Genomic DNA, 9,980 nt, shown 5'->3' on the forward strand with positions numbered 1-9,980 from the left:
AGAGATTTTATGGCATGAGCTTTCATGCTTCGATGAGAGACATGAGCCTCAATACTCATCTGATTGCCGGATCAGGAGCATGTATAATTATGGTTTTACGATTTTAACCCTTGTCAAAAATCCACCATCTACAACAATATAATGCGGAAATAGAAATAACACATATACCAGAATTTTGTTAACGAGGAAACCGCAAATGCAGAAAAACCTCGGGACCTAGTCCAGATTGAACACAACTATATTAAGCCGCTACAGATACTAGCCTACTCCAAACTAACTTCGGTCTAGACTGTAGTTGAACCCCAACCAATCTCACACTGATCCAAGGTATAGTTATGCTCTTACGTCTCTGATCCCAGCAGGATGCTACGTACTTGATTCCCTTAGCTGCTCTCACCCACAACTAAGAGTTGCTATGACCCAAAGTCGAAGACTTCAATAAACAAATCTGTATCACACAGAAAAGTCTACGGTAATAGATAAATCCGTCTCCCACGAATATACCTACGAGTTTTGTTCCTTCTTTTGATAAATCAAGGTGAACAGGAACCAATTGATAATCCGGACTTATATTCCCGAAGAACAACCTAGTATTATCAATCACCTCACAATAGTCTTAATCGACGCAGCGAAAAAAAGATATTGTGGAATAAAAAACGATGAGACGAAGATGTTTGTGATTACTTTTTATCTTGCCTACCGGAGATAGAAATCTCAATCCAATTATTACAATTGTACTCGCACGATAGAAACAGCAAGATCAGATCACACAACTACAAGAAAAGTAGCATCGGCCTGGCTTCACAATCCCAATAAAGTCTTTAAGTCGTTAACCCGGTTTGAGAAAATAAAACCACAGGTTAAAGGAGAATCGACTCTGTCTTAGCACAACTATTATCACATAGAATGTGCGGGGATTAGTTTTCCCAGTTTCTAGAGTTCTCCCTTATATAATCTTTCAAATCAGGTTTTGCAATCAATGTTAGCTTAGTAACAAAGCATTCAATATTCACCGTTATATGAAAACCTGATTAGATTCAAGCTAATATTTATCAACTATTAGATCGAAAACATAGCTTGTCATACACAAATGAAATGCACGTTCCTGGGCTTGTGTAACCGTACCCAAACTTGTACATTAGTTGGTTCAACAATAGTTAACCAAATGGTTAGCCATATGATCACTTTCATATCAACCATATTCTTCTTCACCATAACTAGTTCAAATGACTCAAATGAACTAGTTAGAGAGTTGTTCAATTGCTTAGATCTTATGTAACTTCACAAGACACATCGAAGCAAAAACAATTTGATTCACTCTAATCGGTTCATGAACTTTATAGCCACGGTTTGCAAAAGCATTCCTTAATCAATAAATATGAGTTCAAGAACAATTGTTTTAAGATATAACCTACTCAAGCCTTGTATGATGATTGCCATGGAGTCCTTGAGCTCAACTACACTTTTTATCCTAGTCCGAGACCTTAGCTACGTAGACTAGAAATCAAGACTTATAGTTTTGATCACTAACATTGACAAACATGCTTGAGATAGAAACGCATGCGAGTTCGACCGGCAATGCTCTAACAAAAATGCTACATGTTTTCCACGAAAACACTCGAGACATCAAACATGTCAAAAACTGGGGGATACTCATCAGGGTATTGGTCTGGCGGTTTACAGCGTGCGGCATGCAATACGCCTGTTACAAGAAAGTGTCATGAATAAGGGCGGTTAGTAATGGAAAGAAGTAATGGTATAAACGTTTCATTCATCATGGAAGCATAAATTCTGACGTTATACGTTACTCCACTCTTCCACTACTCAAACGTTTCCACTTCCTACAAGACTAGGTACGTTTTACCACGACTTGTGTAAATAGGTTTCACCTATTTCCACCAAAAAAAAAAGTTTTGGTCAGGAGAGCAACACAATATCCAGAAATAACCTGATAGCTTTTCATTCAGCTAGCCAGTTCCACATTCTGATACAAGTCGTAAACAACCACACCTTCAGAATCAACTATTCTGGCCTCAACACTTTCTTCTCTTCCCTCTCTAAGACCAACCCTTCTCCTTTACTTTGTGACCGAAGCAATCCTGGAACGTCCATTTCTTGGTTTATGCCAGGGTTGTACAGATTGATCTCTCGAATCAAAAGTACTCCCGTGCAGTACATTGTTTAGGGTCTAGACTTGTTTCTCACCCACACACACGAGTTTACCAAAACCAACGGAAACCGTTTTCTCCCACAAACATCATGCAACTATGGGATTTTTGTTTTATGGACAACTCATGAAAGCACAAAACACATAGCAAACAAAAAAAAAGTCTGAATTACCTGGTCGGCGCTGGCCGGAATTTGGCCGGACGGTGATCGGCGACGGGCGGCGGCGACTGAAGTCCGGCAAAAATATTTTCCCCTCCTGCTGCTCGCGTGAAAGTGATGAAGAGAGAGAGTGGTCGGTTAATAAAAAAAAATTAGGGTTACTTCCCTTTTATATCAATTTTATTTCCAAACCTAATGAAACATGGGTTTCCTTTTTTGGGCTTGGTCCCCGAACGTTAAACCGACCAAAACTGGACTTTTGACCGACCAAATCAGTAGTGCCTCATCTTTTCGTGTTCACGGGATGACACTCTATCATACTATCAGGGTCCTCACCTGAACATTTACTCGTACATGACACCATTGGAGCAAATCGGGGATTCTGAAAATACCTTTATACAACTGAGTTCAACCACTGATCTCGTCGACTAAAAATCACCATTTAATGCTCACCGCGGAACATGACTGTCCCTCACTAAGCAGGGGACTTAAAGTAGATGGTGGATTTTCAACAAAGGTCAAAATCGTAAAATCATGATACTGCATGTTTCTGACACGGCTTTCAGGCATGTGACAATTCATATTTTAAGAGCCATGATGAACATGTTTCTCGAAAGGCCTCCACTAACTGATCCTTTGATGCCTCGCATTTCATCATGCCCTCTATGTAGAATAACATAATTGGGCGGTTCTCCGTAAGATTGAGATCATTAACGCCTTCAGGACGTCGGCGATACTCGTTGTTCCCTGACTACATGAGAGAGACCCCCCTATACATAGAATAACGATTGGCAGTTCTCCGTAAGATTGAGAGCATTAACGCCTTTAGGACGTCGGTGACACTCACTGTTCCCTGACTATGTAGAGACACCGTGTATAGATTCAGGCGGTTCTCCGTAATATTAAGAGTATTAACCCTTCAGGTTGTCAGCAACACTCGCTGATCCCTGACTATGCACCTTTCTGAACGGGTATGACGCTTTAACTGGCTAATATCCCTTCTGCAATAGATTAATTCTACCGTGACATTCACCACTGAATTCCTAGAAGATAATCTATTCTATCTCATTACTCCGATTTCATGATCGAATCCACGGCTGATCCCATGGAATGGTAATAGATAATCTCGTTACTCTGATTTCATGATCGAATCCACTGCTGATCTCATGGAATGGTAAAAGATAATTTTATTACTCCGATTATGTAGTCGAATCCACGATCCTATGGGATGGTAATGCTCATTTTATTATTCCGAATCCATAGTCGAATCTGCGGCTGATCCTATGGATTGATAATAAATAACTACTCATCTTTATTACTCAGTTTCATGAATCATTCTCCACTGAATTTCATAAATTAGTAATAAATACTCAACAACCGGACATCTGGACCATCACTGAGTAAGCCCCAAGAAAATGGTGCAAGTGTACTCGACAATGATGCACGACCGAGTACCCGAATGCACGAACGAGCATTCGAAAATATGGACAAACGGGGAATCCTGCACAAAACAGGAGAGGGAAAATAATAATATTAAAATAATAAAGAGGCGCTCACGGGGTGGACCCACCGGATGGTCGGTCGTGCCCTAGTCGTGGCCGGTCCCACGCCTCTTCCATTATTTTTCCTTATTTTTTTATTTTCATGAACTCATGAAAACTCCTTCATTCTAGCAACTTTCCTTGTTTGAGCAAAACTCACGGTTTCTTCATATTTTCATGGTTTCATGAGAAATAATAATATAAAATAGGGGAAGGTGTCACGGGACCGGGCAACCTAGCCGACCGTCCATCCCCTGGTTGTGGCCGGTCCGACACCTTCTAATCCCTTGTCTTTTCATAATTATTATTTCCCTAATCTCATGAAACTCCTCCGTTTCAACAAAACTCACGGCTTCTCCATAGTTTCACGAGGAATAATAATATAAAATAGGGAAAGGTGTTGCAGGACCGGGCTACCTGGCCGGACGGCCATGCCCTAGCCTCGTCCAGTCCCACACTTTACAATCCTTAATCTTTCATAATTATTATTTCCCTCATCTCATGAAACTCCTCAGTTTGAGCAAAAATTATGGTTTCTTCATATTTTCTCAAATATTGCTCAAACCATGAAAAAGCCAAAAAATCAAATGGTCACATGACCGACTAGGCTATTCACGAAAAATATTAAAATACCATTATTTTAATATTCTCTAAAATTGATAAAACGAGCAAATTTCTACTTTTCTCATTCGAGCAAAATCAAGAATTTCAGTCAAAGATCAAACTCTTCTGAATATTCAACATATTGCTCAGACGTACACCAGAAAATACCGAAACTCTCAGGACTGAGATACGGACATTATGGTGACACGGGCATGCTCCCTTGACCGGACAAGGGCGGATCTAAGGCTTGCAACGAGCCGGCCCCGCACGTTTTCATAATTTTGACCTAATTTGCGCAATCGCTCATACTGGGTCCAAACTCTTTTCAACCAACCTGGAGTTTGCTCAAACGACCATCATCTAGTCCCACGACCACCAAGGTCCGGTCTCATGCCCTCTTGGTCGGTCCCTTACATTTCCATAATTAGGTTTTATCACCTAATGCTCAATCGAGCACTATTTCAGTAAATGATGAAACCAGCATTTTAATCATCATTCTTTCACCAACTGGCCACTAAGGACCATGGTGCATGCTCACTCGAGCACTTGGGAACCACATGGACGTCCATCATCCCATGTTGTCGGTCTCTCTATCACTCATGACCTATTTTCAGCGATTCATCAATTGACGAACAATTGATCACAAATTAGGGTTTCGAATAAACGCTCCACAAATCATCATTCTGAGCAAAATTTAAACACTAATGAATTTCTGTTGATCCAGCAATCAACATCTGAATTAATTATATAATATTCTGTAGTCTACCAATATTTTAATTAATATTTTATTTGGTCACTCACCAATAAAAATTCTTCGAATTGAGCAATACTTGCTCAGTTGCTCGAATATTGATCCAACTATCAATATTCAGTGATTTGTCGAATTGAGCAATACTTGCTCAATCGCACGAATATTGATCCAACTATCAATATTCAGTGATTTTTCGAATTGAGCAATACTTGCTCAGTTGCTTGAATATTAATCCAACTATCAGTAATTCATCGTCGGATTTACAATCTTTACTAATACGCACAATGTCAACATCATTCAAAGAATTACATCTCAACGGACATGTTCGATCCACGAATCACTAAGCATTCGTCACTCATTCTCAATTCAATAAAACCTAGACTCATTGTCTAAACAGTCAACAACTGACTAATTAAATACATGTCTGTCATGCAGACTCCACGATTCATGAGACATCAATCACGTCACATGGGGGGATATCAATTAGGGTTTTAGTCTGGCGGCCTACGGCACGTGGATTCATCCACGATGAGAAATGTGAGTAAGTCGTGCAAACGGTTGAAGGAGTTAGCAAAATAGTGGGTGGACGGTTAACCAAGTCTCCGCACGACCTGGAAATCTGGTTTCACCACGATTTCCCACTTCGCCACTCTTTCACTCAAGAAACCGTCACACTTACAGGTATCAAGGTGTTTATTATTCTGACAATATAAATAAGTCTCTGAATCCATGATTGAAGGACATCAACATTCGTATACACATAATTTCTCGAGCAATGACTCTCAAGAATTTATCAATCTACCAGAACTTATTCGAATTCATCAGTTCACAGAAAACTTGCAGAAACCTTCAACACACCCACAATCCTTGATTATCATTGATCCCACACAATTCTCAGCTTCTCTCCTACAGATCAACCCATTTCACTCTTTGCGACCGAATTGACTCTAGAACGGCCATTGACTTGGTTTAGGCCGGAGTCCCACAGATTAATCTCTCAAATCTAAGCACTCCCTTTACAATGCATCTGTGTGAGGTTGAACAGTTTGCTCGGTTGAGGAGTCTCGACAACACGCTCGAATCTTCAATTCCCTGAAAAAGCAGCAAATCGTTTTTCCCCATCTACAATTGGTATGACTTTTATTAGTGAAACACATGTGCAACACGTTTTTAGGAAAAGGGGAACCGATCCTATGGACACGTGCAACACGTTTTTAGGCAAAGGGGAACCGATCCTATGTACATGTCAAACACATATAAGTTAGATACCATATATATGTGGGGAACCGATCCTAGTACCTAGTCAATCGAATTTTGGAAAGATAGTGTGACTATGCACAGTACTCACTTGGAGGTATAACCGAAACTTGTTTTGGTAGAACCGTTAAACTCATGATTTGTGATTGAGCGTTCTTGATAAATCACATAATTCTTGAAAGTCATATGAACAAATTCTAAACTTTTTTGGAAGTGTGGCAAATCGATTTCAAGGTTGTAAGTATGAAAGAAGACTTACAAAGTAAGGATCTCGGCATACTATGAACACGTACAATAATGTTTATCTTTTATTGTTCAAAGTTATTCCTTAATAGATACAAGAAGAAAATCCCAGGATCGAAATATAAATAAGTTAAGAATCTTTTAATTAAGATTTTTAATTTTATTTTAGGAAAATGAGAATTAGTACTAGTTGAGATTTTCCAAATAGATTTTCGATCATTATTTTGAACAGAGCATTTCCAGGAATTATGGAAACCGAATTTGGAATATGTTGACTATCTTTGAGAATATTTTCGGTTTTGGAAATTCCTTGGTGTCCAAACTTCCTTGTCTGTAAATACTCGAAGTTTGCATTTCTAGCAAACTAATCCTTCGTGACAGCAAACTTCCTCGGTTGTGTTGTTACTGGTGTATCCGCCTATTCGGAGAGGAGAGTAACCTAATTAGGCGAAATCTCTTACTGCCGCTCAGTTTAAAGTCTTCTTTGGGATTGAGAAGCTCTACGAGTACCGTTGGTGGGAAACTAGATAATTGCGGTTTATCTTGTGCTTTCGATTGATTTGATTGACTAATGGTTGTTGAACTTTGATTGCACCTAGTTTGTTTATGCTTGATAATCTTCTCTTCTGATATAAGATTCACTCAAACTAGATCGAAGTTTCGACATGGATCTTTAAACTGTTGTTAGTACTAAATACGATCTTATGATAATCCATTGTTAACAGACTCTGTTATGTGCGTGATTGATCACAAGAGATTCAAGTTATTGTGTGTAAGTGTTTATTGAAGATATAAGAAGATTTGAAGGAAAAGAAGATATTGAAGATTTCTTATTTGGGGTTCATAACCTTTGGTGTGCACAATACTTGTTTCGGTATAAGAGGATCCAACTATAATCGGTTTATCCTTGTGGTAGATTGGATTGATTAGTTGTGTAGATCTTCATCAATACAATTCTTTGTGATTAAAAGTATTGATTGCAAAATCTTAATGATTACTTCGTTAGTTGAACATAAGATAGATCTAAGAACCTGACGAAGGTTTTATGTTAAGATAAAAAGAAGAGCCTTTCCGACTCACATCACTTGGTTGAATAGAGTTGATACCAAACATATGTTGTTCCTTTACTGTTTGGATACGAACCAAAGGAATTTCTCCAAGTACGTGACTTATTTATAAGGCATGGGAATAAAGACAGAACTAGGTGAACTATAGGTTTAGTTGCTTGGTCTCAACTATACGAAGTTCGTTTAATTTTGTGTAGCGGATTAATCCCGAGAGTATTCAATTCTGGCCAAGGTCTCGGGGTTTTTCTGCATTTGCAGTTTCCTCGTTAACAAAATCTTGCTGTGCCATTTACTTTATATTTCCACATTATAATTGTTTTATTATAATTAAAGTAAATTACACAAACGTTAATTCTTATTTACTTGATAAGCAATCATATTGTGTTTGGTTAAGTCCGAACCTTTTTATCAAGTAAACATACTTCATTGTTTTATTGTCTCGATCTCGTATCCATAGACAATCACACAAAGTGTGAACCGATTAGTTGTATTGTCTCGACTCAGTCTATAGACAATCACTTTCGGAGAAAGGACTTATAGGTAGGAAATTTTTTAGCTTCAGGTATATTTGGGTACCCTCGCCTTTTCACTAAGTGAACTAGGTTTAGTTGCTTGGTCTCAACTATACGAAGTTTTGGTTTAGATTTTGTATAGCGGCTTAATTCTGAGAGTATTCAATTCTGGACTAGGTCCCGTGGTTTTTCTGCATTTGCGGTTTCCTCATTAACAAAACCTTGCTGTGTAATTTACTTTTCTTTTCCGCAATTATAATTGTTGTTATTATAATTTAAAGTGAATTACACAAACGTTAACTCCGTATTACTTGATAGTGATGTTATAGAGTTTAGTTAGTCCGAACCTATTATCAAGTAATCACACTTTGGTTGTTGTATTGTCTCGACTTTGTCCATAGACAATCACTTTCGGTTAGAATACAGAGTCCGAACCTATTATCAGTTTTCTATACGTCCTCTTTGTGTGATTATCTAGGGAACAATTTAGGGAGATACACGAACAAGTCAACAGAAAATCTTTTCCCATCCCTCTTGGAGATTATTGTTCTCGTCCAGAGGAAAATAGACAAGAACAATCTCAAAACTTATAATGAGTAATTTCTCCCACCTAAAAAAGGATCGGGAGGTTTTACAAGAGAGGAAGATGATTTTGTTAAAACTTGTTTCAGATTCCTCTTTGTGGAGTGAGAATCCGAAGAGGATATTTTACTTCCCTTTAATTTTCTGAACGGACAGTTCATCGATTTTTGTATACTATGAATGGTTCTGGAAATCTCTGTAGAAAAGGACATAGATTTCTTATGAGATTTCTTTTTCTTCTTATGAAAATGTGATATAGAAAAATTATTTTTAAGAACCTTTGTGCATTCTGTTTCTAAGTAATCCTGATTTTTATTCAAGGTATACTCACGATATACTGTGAAGTTAACCATGTCTTTCTCATCATGAGACAAATTAGAACATGACAAAATCACAGGAGTAACATGCTGATTTGATATGCTAATAACACCACCTTTGCGAGAAGTCGCATTTTCTTGTCTTAATTTTTTCAGTTGACATTCCAGATTTTCAATCCTTTTAATCCAAACTTCCTTTTCCAGTTGAAATTTTCTCTTAATCAAGTAGAGATGTTCGGTCAAGAGATTAAATTTTTCTTCTGGAGAAGCTTAATTGTTTATCATGGAATAATCAGAGATGTCGGAAGAACAAGGGTGATTATCAGCAAAATAAGTGAGAGAACTTTCATAGAATTCTTCCTCCGGGCAGTAATCAAGAGTTAACATCCATGCTTTGGTTATCCACTCTTTTCCTTATCAGGAACACCAGAAATGTGATGATCACATTTGTAGCACATGGAAAAAAATTCATTTTCATAGTTTTTGTGAACTTTCTTATCCATTACATTGATTGAGGAGGATTTCTTGCGAGACCTTGTTTTTCTTCTCCTAAGAGTTTTCTTTAACTGTTGTACACACGATGAAATAGTAGAACTAATGCAATTATCATCCTTTAGATCAATCAATTTTGAACACAGAGAACTTACATCAGAAGAAGTAACGGAATTGGTACTCATTCGAAGTTTTCCTCTTTTACTAAGTTCAAGATAAAAAAATCTTTATTTTTCCTACCAGAGAGTTTCTGGATAGAGTATCAAGGTTATTTCCTTCAACGATGG

Source organism: Papaver somniferum, chromosome 6, assembly GCF_003573695.1.
Source record: "Papaver somniferum cultivar HN1 chromosome 6, ASM357369v1, whole genome shotgun sequence".
Taxonomy (NCBI): Eukaryota; Viridiplantae; Streptophyta; class Magnoliopsida; order Ranunculales; family Papaveraceae; genus Papaver; species Papaver somniferum.